Source organism: Hyaena hyaena, unplaced genomic scaffold (assembly GCF_003009895.1).
Source record: "Hyaena hyaena isolate Hyena2069 unplaced genomic scaffold, ASM300989v1 scaffold_768, whole genome shotgun sequence".
In the NCBI taxonomy this organism is placed as follows: domain Eukaryota; kingdom Metazoa; phylum Chordata; class Mammalia; order Carnivora; family Hyaenidae; genus Hyaena; species Hyaena hyaena.
In genome coordinates this window covers 856,652-872,203 of record NW_024081403.1, presented here as the reverse complement: position 1 = coordinate 872,203, position 15,552 = coordinate 856,652, and the positions used below count along the sequence as shown (strand labels likewise).

General features: G+C 40.6%; 1 protein-coding gene across 4 annotated transcripts in view; it reads right to left on the bottom strand.

The window, feature by feature from the left end:
• Positions 1-15,552, bottom strand: part of LOC120221321 (regulator of G protein signaling 7 binding protein) — a 101,342-nt gene that overhangs the window by 24,604 nt on the left and 61,186 nt on the right. The gene's annotated exons all lie outside the window — the stretch shown is intronic.

The window sequence follows — 15,552 nt, the reverse complement described above, 5'->3', positions numbered from 1 at the left end:
AAGTAAACACACTTGTGAATAGGATGGTAAAATCTAATGGGAAGATTTTCCCTTGGATTCCTGACCGAAGGAGACTAACAAAAATCTCATCCTTGTAATTTCTAACCTATATGGCAGCAACACAAGGAAACAGAAACAAGCAATTAAGTGATAATTAACTGTACACCATTTATCGACCTAGAGTAGAAATGGACCTCTGAATATTCAGCCAAAGCACACACACACACACACACACATTTGCTGATGAGAACTTCTCATCCTTTTGTGTATACTTTATGCACATTGATCCTAGGTGATGGAATTGCTTTTCCAATTTTATGGTATGCTGTGGGGGCGAAATTTAATTAAGCACATAATTTAGCATCTTACCGTTTCACAGTTGGAGGGCACTGACCTCTTAAAAGCATTTGCATTGCACTTCCTGGGAAAGTGCAACAAATACGCCCATCTGCTACCGCCCCCCACCTCCCGCTGTGCAGGGTCAGCCCAAGGGTACAGTTCTGCGGGAGTGGCTAAGAACTGAGTGAGAAGCAAAAGGCGGGGGGGCAGGGAGGGGGATGGCTCCCAAACCCCAGCCCTCTGCTTTTCAAAACTCTGAAGGATTGGGCCATCTGAAAACACACATGGGTCCTGGGGTATTCCTGTGGAGTTGAAATGCTTTGGGAACGCAGTATGCTTTGGGCAGCAAACCGTAGAGAAAGAAGATAACATAAACAGACTTAATTTTCTGCCTATGGGTTTTGCTTGGCTTGGGGCCACAGTAGCACCTGTCCTGTGGTCAGGACAATACAGCTCAAAGCTCTCATTCAAATGGGAACAGGAGAGGACATGAGGTACAAAGCCACTCTTTCTTGGAGTCCTCTTTCTTAAATTTTTTTTTTTAATGTTTATTTTTGAGAGAGAGAGAGAGAGACCAAGTATTGAGTGGGGCAGGGACAGAGAGAGAGGGAGACACAGAATCTGAAGCAGGCTGAGCTATCAGTACAGAGCCTGACATGGGGGTCCAACTCACAAACCATGAGATCATGACCTGAACTGAAGTCAGAGGCTTAACTGACTGAACCACCCAGGCGCCCCTGGAGTCCTCTCTTTACCTCCCTCATGTATATACTTTTTACGGGCAAAAGCATAAATAGAATCCAATCTACCATCAGTTTGTTTCCACTTACTGCCTGTAACAATTCTACTACTTATGTAAGACACATATCATTCTATGACCTTTTCAAAGTAGAATAACTATTCATATATTCCTGAAACACACCTGTGAGCTTGTCGTCTCACCAGGTCATCTCTTCCTTTTCTTCATTTTCAGTGACTAGTTCTGACTCTGCTAATGCAGATGAACAAAAATAAAAGCCTCGAACTTTGGGCTTGCACTTGAGTGCTTTCTATCAGCTCACAAAATCTCTGCAGAATTTCAATCATGTTGTATCTTCTCTGGCTGAAACATCTTCAAAGACAGAAGGGATCAGTATGCATTTAAGGGGTTTTCAACTGCAGAATATTTACAGGGTCAAGTTTACTCTGCAAGTAGATATTAATTGCTTTCATTTACTGATAGCACTGACTTTATGTTGGGCATCCCTTCCCAGTACAGTATTTGCTTATTGCCTTTATAGTACTTATCTCTTTTAGAAATTATCTTGCTTATGTATTTTTTGAATGTTTATTTTGAGACAGAGAGAAAGACAGAGTACGAGCGGAGGAGGGGCAGAGACACAGGGAGACACAGTATTCAAAGCAGGCTCCAGGCTCCAAGCTGTCAGCACAGACCCTGACAGAGGGCTCCAACTCACTAGCTGGGAGATCATGACCTGAGCCGAAGTTGGATGCTTAACTGACTAAGCTGCCCAGGTGCCCCTTATGCATTTGTTACCTAAATACATTTTTAATAGTATATAAATTTGAATACGGTTTTTCTTGTAACTGCGTCATATCTCTAATACGGTGTATTTATGGCTCCTGCTTTCTTTGTACACCACATTTCTTGGGTTCCACATCTTCAGCTTTCTTGGATTCAGTTTTCATTTTGTTGCAGCATATCCTTGACTAATTATCGCAGAGAATATCTGTGAAAATACATTTTCTTCTCTCTCTTTCTTTGTGATCACACTTACATTTTAATTGACCAGATATAGAAATCTATCTTCAAAGTCAGTTTCTTTTAGATTTGGATGATACTGTTTCCTTTCTTCCATCCATATCCAGAGTAACTTGTCTGTAGCCTGTTTACGGCTTTCTGAAAACTTGTTAGAGTGTTATCTTTACATTTTTTGATTTATGGAATGGTTCCTAAATATGTGATGCAATAGCTTCTTTTAAAAAAATTTTTTAACATTTATTTATTTTTGAGAGATAGAGAGAGGCAGATCATGAGCAGGGGAGGGGCAGAAAGAGAGAGAGACACAGAATTGGAGCAGGATCCAGGCTCTGCGCTGTCAGCACAGAACCCGACGTGGGGCTCGAACCCATGAACTGTGAGATCATGACCTGAGCAGAAGTAGGATGCACAACCGACTGAGCCACCCAGGCGCCCTGGGATAGCTTCTTTTAATGTTAATCTTTTTTTGGCATTTGATTGGCATTTGCAGTCTATTATCTCCCATTGTTTTATTTTGAAAATTTGCAAACCTATGACAAAGTTGTAAAAAATACAGTGGACACCCAAATACTGCAGTTTCACAAACTGCTAACATTGAGCTATATTTTCTTTTATCTCTCTCTCTCTCTCTATGTGTATGTATATTTATAGAGGTTTCATATATATAGACTGTATTGATTATATATAATTTTTATGTATAAAGTCACACATACATATAAATATAATTTTTTATGACCCATTTAAGAGTAAGTTGCAGACATTAATGACACTTTAACTACTTCAGCTTATATCTCTTAAAGAACAGGATCTTTTCATACATAACCTCAAAACAATGATAGTGTCAAAAAATTATTTAACTTGCATTAACTATGATTCGATGCAATTTGATACAATACTTTTATTTAATACATAGTTTATATTCACATTTCCTGAATTGTTCCAGTAATGTTTTTTTATCTTTTTTTTAAAGTTTTAAAAAAATGTTTATATACGAGAGAGAGAGAGAGAGATGCACACACAGAGCGTGAGGGGGGGAGGGTCAGAGAGGGAGGAAGACACAGAATCTGGAGGAGGCTCCAGGCTCTGTCTGAGCTGTCAGCACAGAGCCCAATGCTGGGCTCGAACCTATGAGCTGTGAGATCATGACCTGAGCCGAAGTTGGATGCTTAACCAACTGAGCCACTCAGGCTACCCTTCTAGCTTTTATTTTAATTGAAGATTCCATTTAAGAATTGTGCACTGCATTTAGTTGTCCTTTTTCTTTTAAAACTGCACCCTTGCCTTTTTTTTTTTTTGCCCTTCATGTCATTAACATTTTTTAATGTTTTATTTTATTTTATTATTTTTATTTTGAGAGAAAGAACAAGCAGGGGATGGGCACAGAGGGAGAGAGAGAGATTCCCAGTCAGACTCCATGCTGTTAGCATGGAGCCAAATGTGGGGCTCGAATTCATGAACTGGGAGTTCATGATCTGAGCTGAAATCGAGAGTCAGACACTCAACCTACTGAGCCACCCAGGCGCCCCCAAGTTATTAACATTTTTGAATGACAAGGTCGGGCTAGTTTTACAGAAAGTCTTTCCGTTTGGATTTTCTTATTGTTTCTGCATGTGTGGATTCAGAGTAAACAGTTTTTGGTCTGGATATTATAGAAGTGGTATTGTGACCTGCTCAGTGCAGTGCATTAGAAAGCATATGAGTCGGTTTGTCCCATTATTGTTAGTTAAGTATTATTAGTGGCTTGGTTTCTGTCCAAAGCATTCATTCCAATGAAAAAAAGGCATCTACCATTATAGATGTACCCTCTTCCCTTAGTAATTGCTAAGTACTCTATGGAGTGATTCATTGAGATGTTATGGCATTTTTAATTTAAGTGTTTTTTTAGGTTTAGAAAAAGTTTTTCTCTTTTTCTTGATTATTTACTTCTCTCTATTCTCTCCATTCTTTCAGAGTTCCTATTATTGGAGTCTCTGGATCCATCCTGTATATTTCTTAACTCTCCTCCATACTCTGTATTTGTTTTGGAGGCTGAATTCTGGGAGGATACCTTGACTTGATCTTATAGTTCAGTATTTTAGGATTTCAGCATATTCTTATAATAATTGTTAAGAACTGTGAATGGCCTGAGGTTTTCCTCTACCCGTCAGTGAGCCTGCCACAGTTCCTTGGATACTGGAAGAAGACTTGAGACTTCTGGCTCAGAGACAAAAACAGTTTATAACTCACAGAATAGCAATGGCCAGACTAATAAGCATTTGTGTGTTGTTTTCTTGAGTCCTAATTCCCACACGGAGACACCAAAAGGGTCAGATCACTACCTGTCCAACAAGGGGCTGTGTGACAGAAGAGGAACCCTGAGCTTAGGAAACCTGCCTTTTATTAGCCTGTCTGCCCTTTGCCCCAGAGGGAAACATTTTCATTATACTGAATAGTCAGAATGCTCTGCTCTGGAGAGTGATGCTATCTCTATTTTCCAAAGTGTCTGCTAAGTAAATACCCTTGAAAAGATAGTATAAAACAAAGGGCAATCAGCACCTCACTTGGCAAGATATACAGAAATGCAATAAACTGGAGGGTTGTCTCCCAACACTAAGTGACCCATCTATTTAGTTTTTATTGGTTGATAACATTTTTATTTACAACAAATTTAACTGCTTCTTTTTTGTTACAGACCATTATTGTTTAAAGGGTATGACATACTCAAATGTCTCTGAGAATATCAACTACATATATTTTAAAAATTCTTCGTCTGTTTCCACTTTACAATTTGTTCTTCATGTATTTGCTGTTTGTTTGTTGCAACTGGCGTCCCCTTTCTGGGGTGTTGGAATTTTTTTTTATTAGAGGGAGCGAGCAAGTGAGCTAGGGCTAGGGCGGAGAGAGAGAGGGAGGAAGAGAGAATCTCAGGAGGGGCAGAGAGACAGACAGACAGAGACAGAGACAGAAGGAGAGAGAGAAGCGGGGCTTACCCAAGTGGATTTTTTTTTTTAATTTGTCATTCCTGGATGTCTATCCGCATTTATCTTTGAGGATCTCTGCCTATGTTCTGATTACAGTGTCCTCTTTCTTATTATTTTGGAGAAGGGACAGGATGTGTGGCTGCAAAGTAAGTGTTTAAAACGTATCTTCTGGGTGCTTCTCATCTCTAGTAATAAGTTACCTGGGCACTTGGCCTGTTTTTTGGGCCTCAGGTCTACTCCGAGTTTCCTGTGAGATATACTGAGCAGGTTAGCCTGTGAAAAAACCCTGGAGTAATGTGTTCACTTTCTTTTTCTTCTACGGCTGTCTTTATGGAGGCTCGGAGTTATTTCACACTCTGCTCTGCTTTGCTGCCCAGTCCTGACAATCGCACCAGATGTCTTCCGGGGGGCGCGCAGCGATGGTCTCCTGGTCTCATGGCTCAGTGTGGGGCAGTCCCGCTTTTTCTGAATGCCATTTCAAACACTCATTTCCCTGACAATAGTCCCAGAAATCCTTCCTGTGATTTGCATTTGTGGATTCCAAGTTCAAAGTATTTCTGGAATTGATTTTATTTTTGCAGTAATTTTCTCCTGCTTGAATTTCTTTTGTTTCTTTCTGGGCATCTTATCAGCTCTGGTTTCCTCTGTTCATTTATATCTACCAATCCAATCCCAGTAACTTTGGAGCTTTGAGAAATTCTTCAAAATTTCTGGTTTGTTGAGGATATCCTTCCTTGTTTTTCAGGGGCATAGACGGCTGTTCTTTGTTTGCCGACCTCTGTTTCCTTTTCTGCTTACAATTGGGGGGTGGGGGTGGCATGTGGCAGAGCTATGGCCGGCCAACGGATTGTTAAGTAGGAGTGGTATATGCCTCTTTCAAGTTGGTGCTAAAAATCCTCCCATGTGGCTCTCCTTGCTTTCTTTTCTCCTCCTGACCATTGGATGGATGTGGAGAATGGAAAGAGCAATACTGCTCACCCACCCCAGCTCTCTCATTGGAGTATGTCATGGATACTGACTTCTAACTGTTCTAATCCATCAAGATTTGGTGGTGTTTCATGCAGCAGTACTCTATCCTGACAAATATAAGAACAAATATGGATTTCTTTATTTTTCTCATTCTATCTTTTTCTGTTACTTCAGTGGAATTTCCGTAGAAAGGCAAATATATGTATGAGTTCAGTCTAACATCTCTGGACAAGCTTTTCCACCAATTATATTCCCTCTCTCTTGACAACAGATGCAAAAGGAAAGCAGGACATTCATCCGTTCACTAGTGATGACTGGAAAACTTTGTTCTAGGCACTATGCTAAATTCTGGGGATACAGTGGGGAATGCTCTCAAGGTGATCAAGTCTAGAGAGGACAACAGATCGGAAACCAGGCAACTCCCTACTCCTCAGTGTAAAAGGTGCTAAAATCTGTGCCATGGAAATGCCTGGGGACATACTGAGTGGGCATCAGCCCAGCCTTGGAGGCCCAGGAAAAGCTTCCTGTAGGAAGTCCCAGAAAGTAGGCCAGATGAAAGGGATGGCGGCGGGATGGAGGAGCATGGGTAATAAGTTCCAAGCAGAAGGAGGAACTGCAAAGAATGTGCAAGTTCAAGTACCTACAGATAGTTCACGATGCCTGGAGAGTGGCAGGGCAAGGTATGGGCGGTAGGTGAGGTAGGGGTTATTAGTGAAAGACAAAGCTGGAAAAATTAGGTTTAGTTCATAGATGTTCTTACGAGCCACATTGACGAATAAGCAGAGGACTGCTCTCCACACTGGGACAGTGGCTAGCTTGAGTTCTTTCTCCCTAGCTTCCCTGCTTTGAGCAGGTGTCCTTAGACTGGAGTACCAGTTCACTAACGTCAGGTGGGCTCTCAGGTGCCCGGCTCGCAGGAAAAGAGTCAACCAGCTTGCAAATGGTAACTTCAAGTCAATGTTTTACTGTACCCAAGAGAGTGAATATGCATTTAAAATCATTTCTGATTATGAAATGAAAAACTCTGTCCCCTGAAAAATCAATTTCAGGCCTCAGTGAACAAATATTTACTCAGGGAGGGGATAGAGGTAGGGGAGAGAGTCTGTAGAGTACCTTGAAATCACAGTAAGCTGGCTTCATCACTGTGAAGAACTAGGACATCAGAAAGTTGGCCACTTTCCTCAGGGCCTTGGAAAGCTTTTTGCCTTCAGCTCCCTTGGGATTTCCAGTATTTTTAGTTTGTTTATGGATAATATAAGGGGCGTGTTTGAAGAAAAGTTAAGGGAAACCACCCATGAAGCACATACCAGTGTGGAAAGTTGGTTATTCTTATATTCGTGAGAAATGGTCAGTTGTTTAGGAGAAATAAAAACACATCTGATTCTGGGGCAGCCTCAAGAGTTCCAGAGAGTATTCTCCACCTCAGAAATCCCGGGTCCTGACAGATGGTCCTTGGGTCCTTTTTTCCAGTGTGAGCTTCTTTATCACACTCTACTTTGAGTTTCCTTCTCCTGACTTCTTATTTTTCCCACCTTCTTTCTTCTCTGTCCATGCTTTCTTCTACTGCTTTTCCCTTCCTCCTTTCCATTTCTTCTTGCTTTCCTGCCGGTGATTTTGGGAGCCACTGCTATAGACACTGTCTCTTTGGAGGCCCTTGGTGTCTAGCCATGTCAATTTTATCCATTTGCGTAATTTCCCCAGGAATCAAAACCAATCTTCTCTGAGCTAATATTATACCACTGCACTCTCATCTCCTTGATGATAAGGGCAAATTGCCTGTCTTCCTGGTACTCCTCACATGTTATCTGCTCTGCACAGACAAGGCTTTCACAAAAGTTTTCATCCTGACTGGGAGCAGAGCAAACATGGTTTACATGAGGTGCATGTATGGAACCATATCTAGGTAGCTGTTCTCGCTCTCAAGCATTTTCATAACTGGTAGGGGCTCTTTTGCTCTCTTCACTGTGAAAGAAGAAAAACAAAACTGAGGAAATGTAGGCTACTTGTGAAGTAATCCGCCTTTACTCTCGAGTTTCTCGAAAGAATGTAATATAAGTAGAAAGAAGTTATATTAACTCAGTTAGTTGTTTACCTATATTTGAAAGTAGTTTCAGAGGCTTTTCTACACTGTGGTAAGAAGATATCCACACAGCCATAACACACATAGAGGAAAATAAAAACGATAACATAAATAGAGCTCTATTCTTATCCATATACTGGAAAATAATGCCAATTTGGGAGAGATACAGAATGCTCCTCCGTTCCCGCCATCCTTTTGCTCCTTATGGTACTGTAGTCCCGTCCCTGCCCCCACAGTGGCCGCCATCTTGGTGACTGTGTGTGGTTGTGTGAGGAAGCAGAGGTACAGGGCCCCCCAGCAGCAAAGGGGACGAGCAGACAAAGAGATGCATTTGAAGGAGGTCCCTACAAGGTTTCTACTGCTTTATTTCTGGCTCCTAAAGTAGAGCAGAACAATATAAGGTGTGTTTACTGTATAATTAATTAACTCCAATTTTCCATATGGGTATCATGGCTGAATCATGTTTCCTTTGGATCACACAAATGCTACATTTAATTTAATTTTAATTTAACTTAATTTTACTAAACATAATCATTTCTTTGTCACAGTTTTTCATACCCAAAGTAAAATATTTTACAAATTATTAAATCATCTGTGGAGTTGACTTTCTCTCTCATCCCTCCCACTCTCCAACTTCGTGTTATTTTTTTAGAAATTAAATACATAATAGATTTTTGCCATTAAACATGGTATTTCGAAATGTGTACACTAATCATTAAAAAGTCAAATCTGTAGATAAAATTCAACCAATCATACTATTGCTTTTTATTTCTCCATTGGATATGTTCTCATGCCCTTCTCCAATGTAGCTTAGTGGGAAATGGTCTGGTGTGGCGGAACAACCAAACTTTGCAATGGGATTAATGTGCCGTGTGACCTGGGGCAAGATATCACTTTCAGCTTCGGGTTCTCATCTGTAAAATGGAGGAAACAGCAGTGAGGAAAAAGCCAGGTAGTATGTATAAAGCAGTTGCCAGTAGAAAGGACACAGTGAGTGGAAGCTCTGTTAGTGCTATCATCCTAGTGCTCAACTGACTCTACTTTGACAAAAGGTGATGAATATGTTGCCCTTCTCAATGTTTGGCATATGAAGTCAGGGAGAGAGAGAGTAATAGATGGTACTAGATAATCCTAGTAATAGATTCCAGAAGGTGGTTATAATTATATTCTGCAAACAGTACAAGTTTGTTCTAGTCTTGGATTCTTTTCATCAGCCACCTATGTTTATGAGGCTGGTTCCTTCTTGTCATTCAAATCTTAGATTAAATGCTATCTCTTCATAAAGCTTTGACCATCCCTTCTAGGGTAGCCACCCAGTTACTTTCTATTATATCATTCATTCTATTTTAATTACTGACATTGCACTTATTAGTATTTGGAATTTTAGAACATTTTCTCTCTTCTTTCTTCTCCTCTCCTCTCCTCTCCTCTCCTCTCTTCTCTTCTTTTCTTTCCTATTTTTCTGCACCAGAGTATATACTTGACAATAACAGCTATCTCTTCAGCCTTGATCCCTGAAGTCCTCTAGCACCTGTTCTAGATGCTATCATCTCCTTAGAAATGATAGATGCTCAATAAATATTTGTTCAAAGAATGAATGCATGTTTCTGCTCATATTTTGAATCATAGTCTATTTTAAGATTTATCCTGCTTCATTTCTTCTAACCTGCTGTTCTATTTTAGTATCAATTGCCTCATTACATTGGGAAATAAAGTCCTTACTTGTGGCTATATTCTATTTCTGTTTTTGTGCTGCTTGTTTCTTTTATTAGTGTGGGTCATATCCTTTACATTTCTTAAGAAGAGGCTTGAATACATTGGCATCTTTACTGCTCATATTCTATTCTTTGTCTTGAGTTCATCCTGTATTTTGCTGGGTGGCAGGCAGTTCATTAACTTCTCATAATAACATCTTGAGCTCTCAGCTCCCACTAGATTTTGAATTAAGATTTTTTCCAACTTTCAACGTTTCTCTCTCCTTTCCCTTTGTGATTACATTATACCCTCAGAGGACTTGGGGACAAATTGCTATAAGCTGTGGCCAAGAGGTGGAGCAGAGTCAGAGGGGGCCACTGACAGTGCAAGGTGAGACAAAAACACAGAGGGAAAGGGCAAGTTCACATGCAAAGGGGAGCTGTGCTGGAATGTTCTATTGTCTCTGCTCCTTTCAATAGCAATGTCACCCAAACTGATTGAATGGGGAGAGAAAGTGAGAGAGAGGAGAGCCATGGTCAAAACAGTAAGATCAATCAATTTCCTTAGAAACCTGGACCCACTTTCTGCCAACAGAGTGAATGAGACCTACAAACTCATTTCATCGGGTGACAGGAAACAGGCACTGATGGTCAATGCGATATAGGGACATAGTTATGGGAAAAGAGTTCCTAGCTAACTAAGTGTGAAGAAGAGAGAGCAACTATTTTGCACTATAAACAAAGAAATTACACTTTGTCAAGCAATGGTCCAATCTACAACTTAGAAGTGTTAGAATACGAAACTACAAAATGACTAAAATTATTCCCATCTGTCATCTTCTTGAAATAAACAATCCTTCAAACCACAAGCTACGTGGTACAACTCAATGCCTTTATTAAATCTGGATTTTTACCTCACATTACTGTAATTGACTTTAATTTTGTTGGCTGTGAAAAAAGAAAATCATTTTATTACTGTTTTTCTTCTTCTTCTCCTCCTCCTCCTCCTCCTCCACCACCTCGAACCCCTCCTCCTTCTCCTTCTTCTTTTTGGCAGTAGCATGATCTTGTACATTATAAATGATTTCCAAGGAGATTGTACCAAAGAGATGTATGAGACAGCAAAAATTCAGAAGCATGGTACATGGAAAAAGCATGAAGATCCACAGAAGGTTATGTTAAGGACAAAGGATACTTAGAAGTTACTTAATTGGGAGAAAAAGACAATCTTCAGTACTAAATCCAAGCTCCCTATAGGAGCTTTAAAATGATTTGAGCCTTATTTTTCCCATGAAGAAACCATACTCTTTGCTCCTGCAGTAACTTTGTGTGCCCTTTTTCTCCTACAAGTAAGCTCATGACTGCTCAATACAATAGCAAAACTAAACATGGTACACAGTACTTGCTGAATTTCTGGTGGTAGCCACATGGTAACTAGAAATAAACAATTAAAAGTACATGTAACTGTGAAACAATCTGGCTTCAATATCTAATCTCTACAACAGCGAAAACAAATTGATCAGAGACTCTGCTATAGAGCCAAACTTGATTCAGTTACAATTCCTTCCTTTTCTGTGATGGAAAAGAAATAGTGAATAAGAGGGGAATGGCTGAGCAGTAACACTCACGTAGAGGGAGAAGAAATTAACTAACCAGAAGTTATCCAAACATCAACTTTTATCAAACATTAGAAGAAACATACCAGAAATAAACTCTAAGCAGAAAGATATTTGAGTGTAACAGACTAGAATGGGAGTCACTATTCCAAAGGTTCCATGGACTATTGATTTCTTGGATAAAGGGACTTAGTGAGATTTTTCTAGACAGGCCACTTTCCTAGCCTGAGGCCACACCAGAGATACTATTGCTTTTGGATAAAGAATATGTTATCTAGCATCTTCAATCTTGGTAGACAGATTTGTATAGATCCTGGGGAAAGGGGGCTGGTTCCTTGATCCACACTTCCCTCTGTCACTTCTACAACCTTCCCTGAAGTTTGGAATGGCCTATACTGCAGGATCCATTCCATTGCTCATTTAAATTCTTTACATACTCTCCCTTAATCACATATCCTGGCTCCATTTCTTAGCAAGTCACATTGGCAGAGTCTTCTCCCCTATCCCTTCCCCATTTCTTGTTCTCATGCAGTAAGACTGTAGGCTTGGTGACTCCCCTCTGTCTACTTTTATGAGTAGGGGCTGTACATTTCCAGGACAAGATGCACGTTATATCTCTTAATTTGCCCAACTCTTAAAGTTTCATTCTCCTGTGCTATGGTCTATGGACATATTTCTTCCTTCTGTTTTTAAGCTTTTATTTTTAGGCAATCTCTACACCCGGTGTGGGGCTTGAATTTACAATCCAGGAATCGAGAGTTGCATGCTCTACAGACTGAGCCAATCCACTTTCCCTGGACGTATATCTTCCAGTCATTTCTGGCAGTCTATGGTCACTGGAGTCAAGTATTTCTCATCTTTTTAGTCACAGCCTTCCAGATTGTTAGCAGCACATTTCATATACTTATTGTTTACTAACTGGAGGCTTCTGGACACAGGTTACTCTCCAGTTTCCAATGATACCAAAGAAAGAAAAAAGAAAAGCTAATGACATCGACTGATAGTTTCTATGCCGTACTGATGGTGGGACTATAAATTAGTGAACAGTAACAAACAAGCCAGGACTTGGAAACAGTAATTATAGGGCTAATCTCTTAGGTGTAACGAGGACGTTAATGGGCAGAATAAAGAAATACACATGAAGTGTAACACAAAAATAGGACTAGAAAAATTAGAAAAGATTTCTTTAATGGAAACATCCCTTTTCCAAGAGCTAGTATTTTCCTTGGCATTCCAGAAATTTTCTGGGTATTTGTCAAGTGTGTATTTTCATACATGTTTTCTAGTGCTTTATTTTCTCTGGTTTAATGACACTTTCCTTGGCACCTACTTCTACTTACTTACTTCCATTTTCTATGTAGTTTTTCAAGTTTACTCGTTATTATTTTTTTAAGGTTTATTTATTTTTGAGAGAGTGAGTATGCGCACAGGCAGGGAAGTGAGGGGTGGTAGGGTGCGGCAAGAGTGGTGGAGGGAGGGGCAGAGAGAGGGAAACAGAGCATCTGAAGTGGGCTCAATGTTGACAGGAGTAAGCCTGATGCAGGGCTCTAACTCACCAACGTGAGATCATGGCTTGAGCCAAAGTCGGACATTTCTTTTTTTTAATGTTTTTTTTTTTTTTTTTTTTTTTTCTAGGAGAGAGAGAGAGAGACAGCATGAGCAGGGGAGGGTCAGAGAGAGAGAGGGAGTCACAGATTGAAACAGGCTCCAGGCTCTGAGCCGGCAGTCAGCACAGAGCCCGATGCGGGGCTCGAACCCACGAACCGCGAGATCATGACCTAAGCGAAAGTCGGACGCTTAACCGACTAAGCCACCCAGGCGGCCCCAAAGTCGGACATTTAACTGACTGAGCCATTCAGGTGCCCCAGGTTTTTTAACTTTAAGCAAGACTAATTTCTTTACTCCTAGTTTGGAGATTTCTCACTAAGAAAACCTCTTTGTCCTCATTGCCTTATCTCCCCTGGTGCTTAGACAGAGGTAACAATCCATAAGACAATTAGCTCTTGGATGTGTTTTCTGGAAACACGGGAGGCTTGCCAGGGGTAGAAGTATGGGTTGCTGATTACAGATGGTGATTACAGAAGGTTACAGAGGGTTACAAGAATATGCAGTTGAAGAAATGTCTCGATGAATTGTTCTTTTAATTTTCTTCAAGCAGGAAAAAAGTATAGTCAGGGGAGCTTCCGATTCCATAGATCTAGGTTGGGGCCCAAGAATTTGCATTTCTAACAAGCGATACTGCTGTTGCTAGTGCGGAGACTACACTTTGAACACCACAGCTTTACTTGAGTGGTCATATCAAGGGCTTGTGGGGAAAGCACACAGCTTGTGCTCATCAGAGGTACCTACTACTTTTGTATTTGCTTTTTATCTGCTTGGATGATGAAGAAGAACGTATAGGACAGAGTTGAAAGCATATACTTAGGTGGATAGAGAATGGCAAGGTAAAGACTTGGACGTATTAGTTTTTATTCATATAGTGGGGTGATTTCCTTTTGTTTCAAAGGGTAGAATAAAACCTTTCAATCTTCACTGTGTTTTGGAATCACCTGGAAGGCCCCCAGAGATTCCGATGCAGTAGTTCTAGGGTAGGATCCATGAGGCTGCAAGTGTAGTCAGAATCCTGGATAATTTTGAAGCAGATTTTCTAACAATTTACACTTTAAATAAGAAGAATAAAATAGATGTCCAAGTGAGTCTTAATCGTACATGTCAGAGAAATCAAAGACACTATCAGGCAGATTCTTTTTAGTGTTGTACATGGAAGGCTAGGTGCTAGGGTAGGGAGCAGGGGGTTATTATTTTTAGAACAAGGAGCAGGGAAGGAAGGAAATCAGAGACTGACAATGAAGACAGGAGGCACCGAAGACCAAATGAGCTGATCAGTTAAGAGGCGATGCATTTTTTTATTTGTGTGCTCAGGACAATACAGTATTTCCAAATACAATAAGGAAAAAACCTGGATGAGGGAATCCCTTTTACTTTTAAACAGAGAGCTTGTTGAGAAGAGCCTTTCTTTCAAAAGCCAGCTGTGAAAAGAGAGTAGGAGTAGATGGCAGAAGACCAGGTGGCACAGAGGACTTAGAGCGAGAGTGGGGGTGGGGGTCACTGGGTGTTAAGGACATGTCATCAACTAGGGAGATTCCAGTAGCAACGTGTTCATGAAATAAAATACTGCAAGAGCAGCCAAAGCAGACCTCAGGAAAAAACCACCCATACCTATTGTGTTCAACCATGATTAAAGACAATGAAAACGCTACTCTGCATGTGAGTTTAATGTAAGGATGCGTGCATCTGCGCATGTATGTGTGTGAAAGAGAGAGAGCACGAGGGAGCGAGGGAGCAGACAGGATAAATGAAGACATCGGGCCAGTGACAACTTGCTTGAATGTCATCAGTGTGTGTGAGCGTTCAGTTTATGATCAGGCATCAAGAGCGTCTGGGAGCTAATCTCTCTAAACATGTTCACTTGCATTAATAACAGAAATACTGAAGGAAATTGTTGAACGGTTAGCTTTTAGAAGGAGAAAGGAAAAAAAAGTAATATTCATGTTTCAAAAAAATGTTTTCCTTCCTCTGGAGCAGTGGAGCATCATCCTATTTTTAGGATGCCTTGTGCATGTATAGCGTATACACAAGATTTGATTTTTAGAAGTACTCTGTCATGTCATTTAGTTCCCCCCCCCCCCCCCCAAACTGCATCCTCATTTGATTTCAAGTCTCTATGTGAACTGCAAGGTCCTTGTTTTTCCTTCTCTACTTGAACCCTATCTTCACAGCCCAGCTCAAGCCCTATCCTTCCTATAAGATTTTCCCTGGATATTACAGGGTTTACTCTCTCTGAATTTAAATCGCAGACAAGCATTGCCTTCTTCACATCATCCTCTTCTTTTGAGCTCAAGCATAAAATGGTTGCCTTTAGGAGATTTCCAATAAATTATCTGTTCACTGAATGAGTAAAGAAAATATAGCTGGAATCCTCCACTAACAGAAACTTTTTATTTCCAACCCAGCATCTCTTCCATTCCACCTGCTCCCATCATGTAATGGCCACTGGTTGAACCTCCTCTCGAGGTTCCAGGAATGGGCCTTGATTGCTTAAATCAGTCCATATAAAACCATCCCTCTGGCC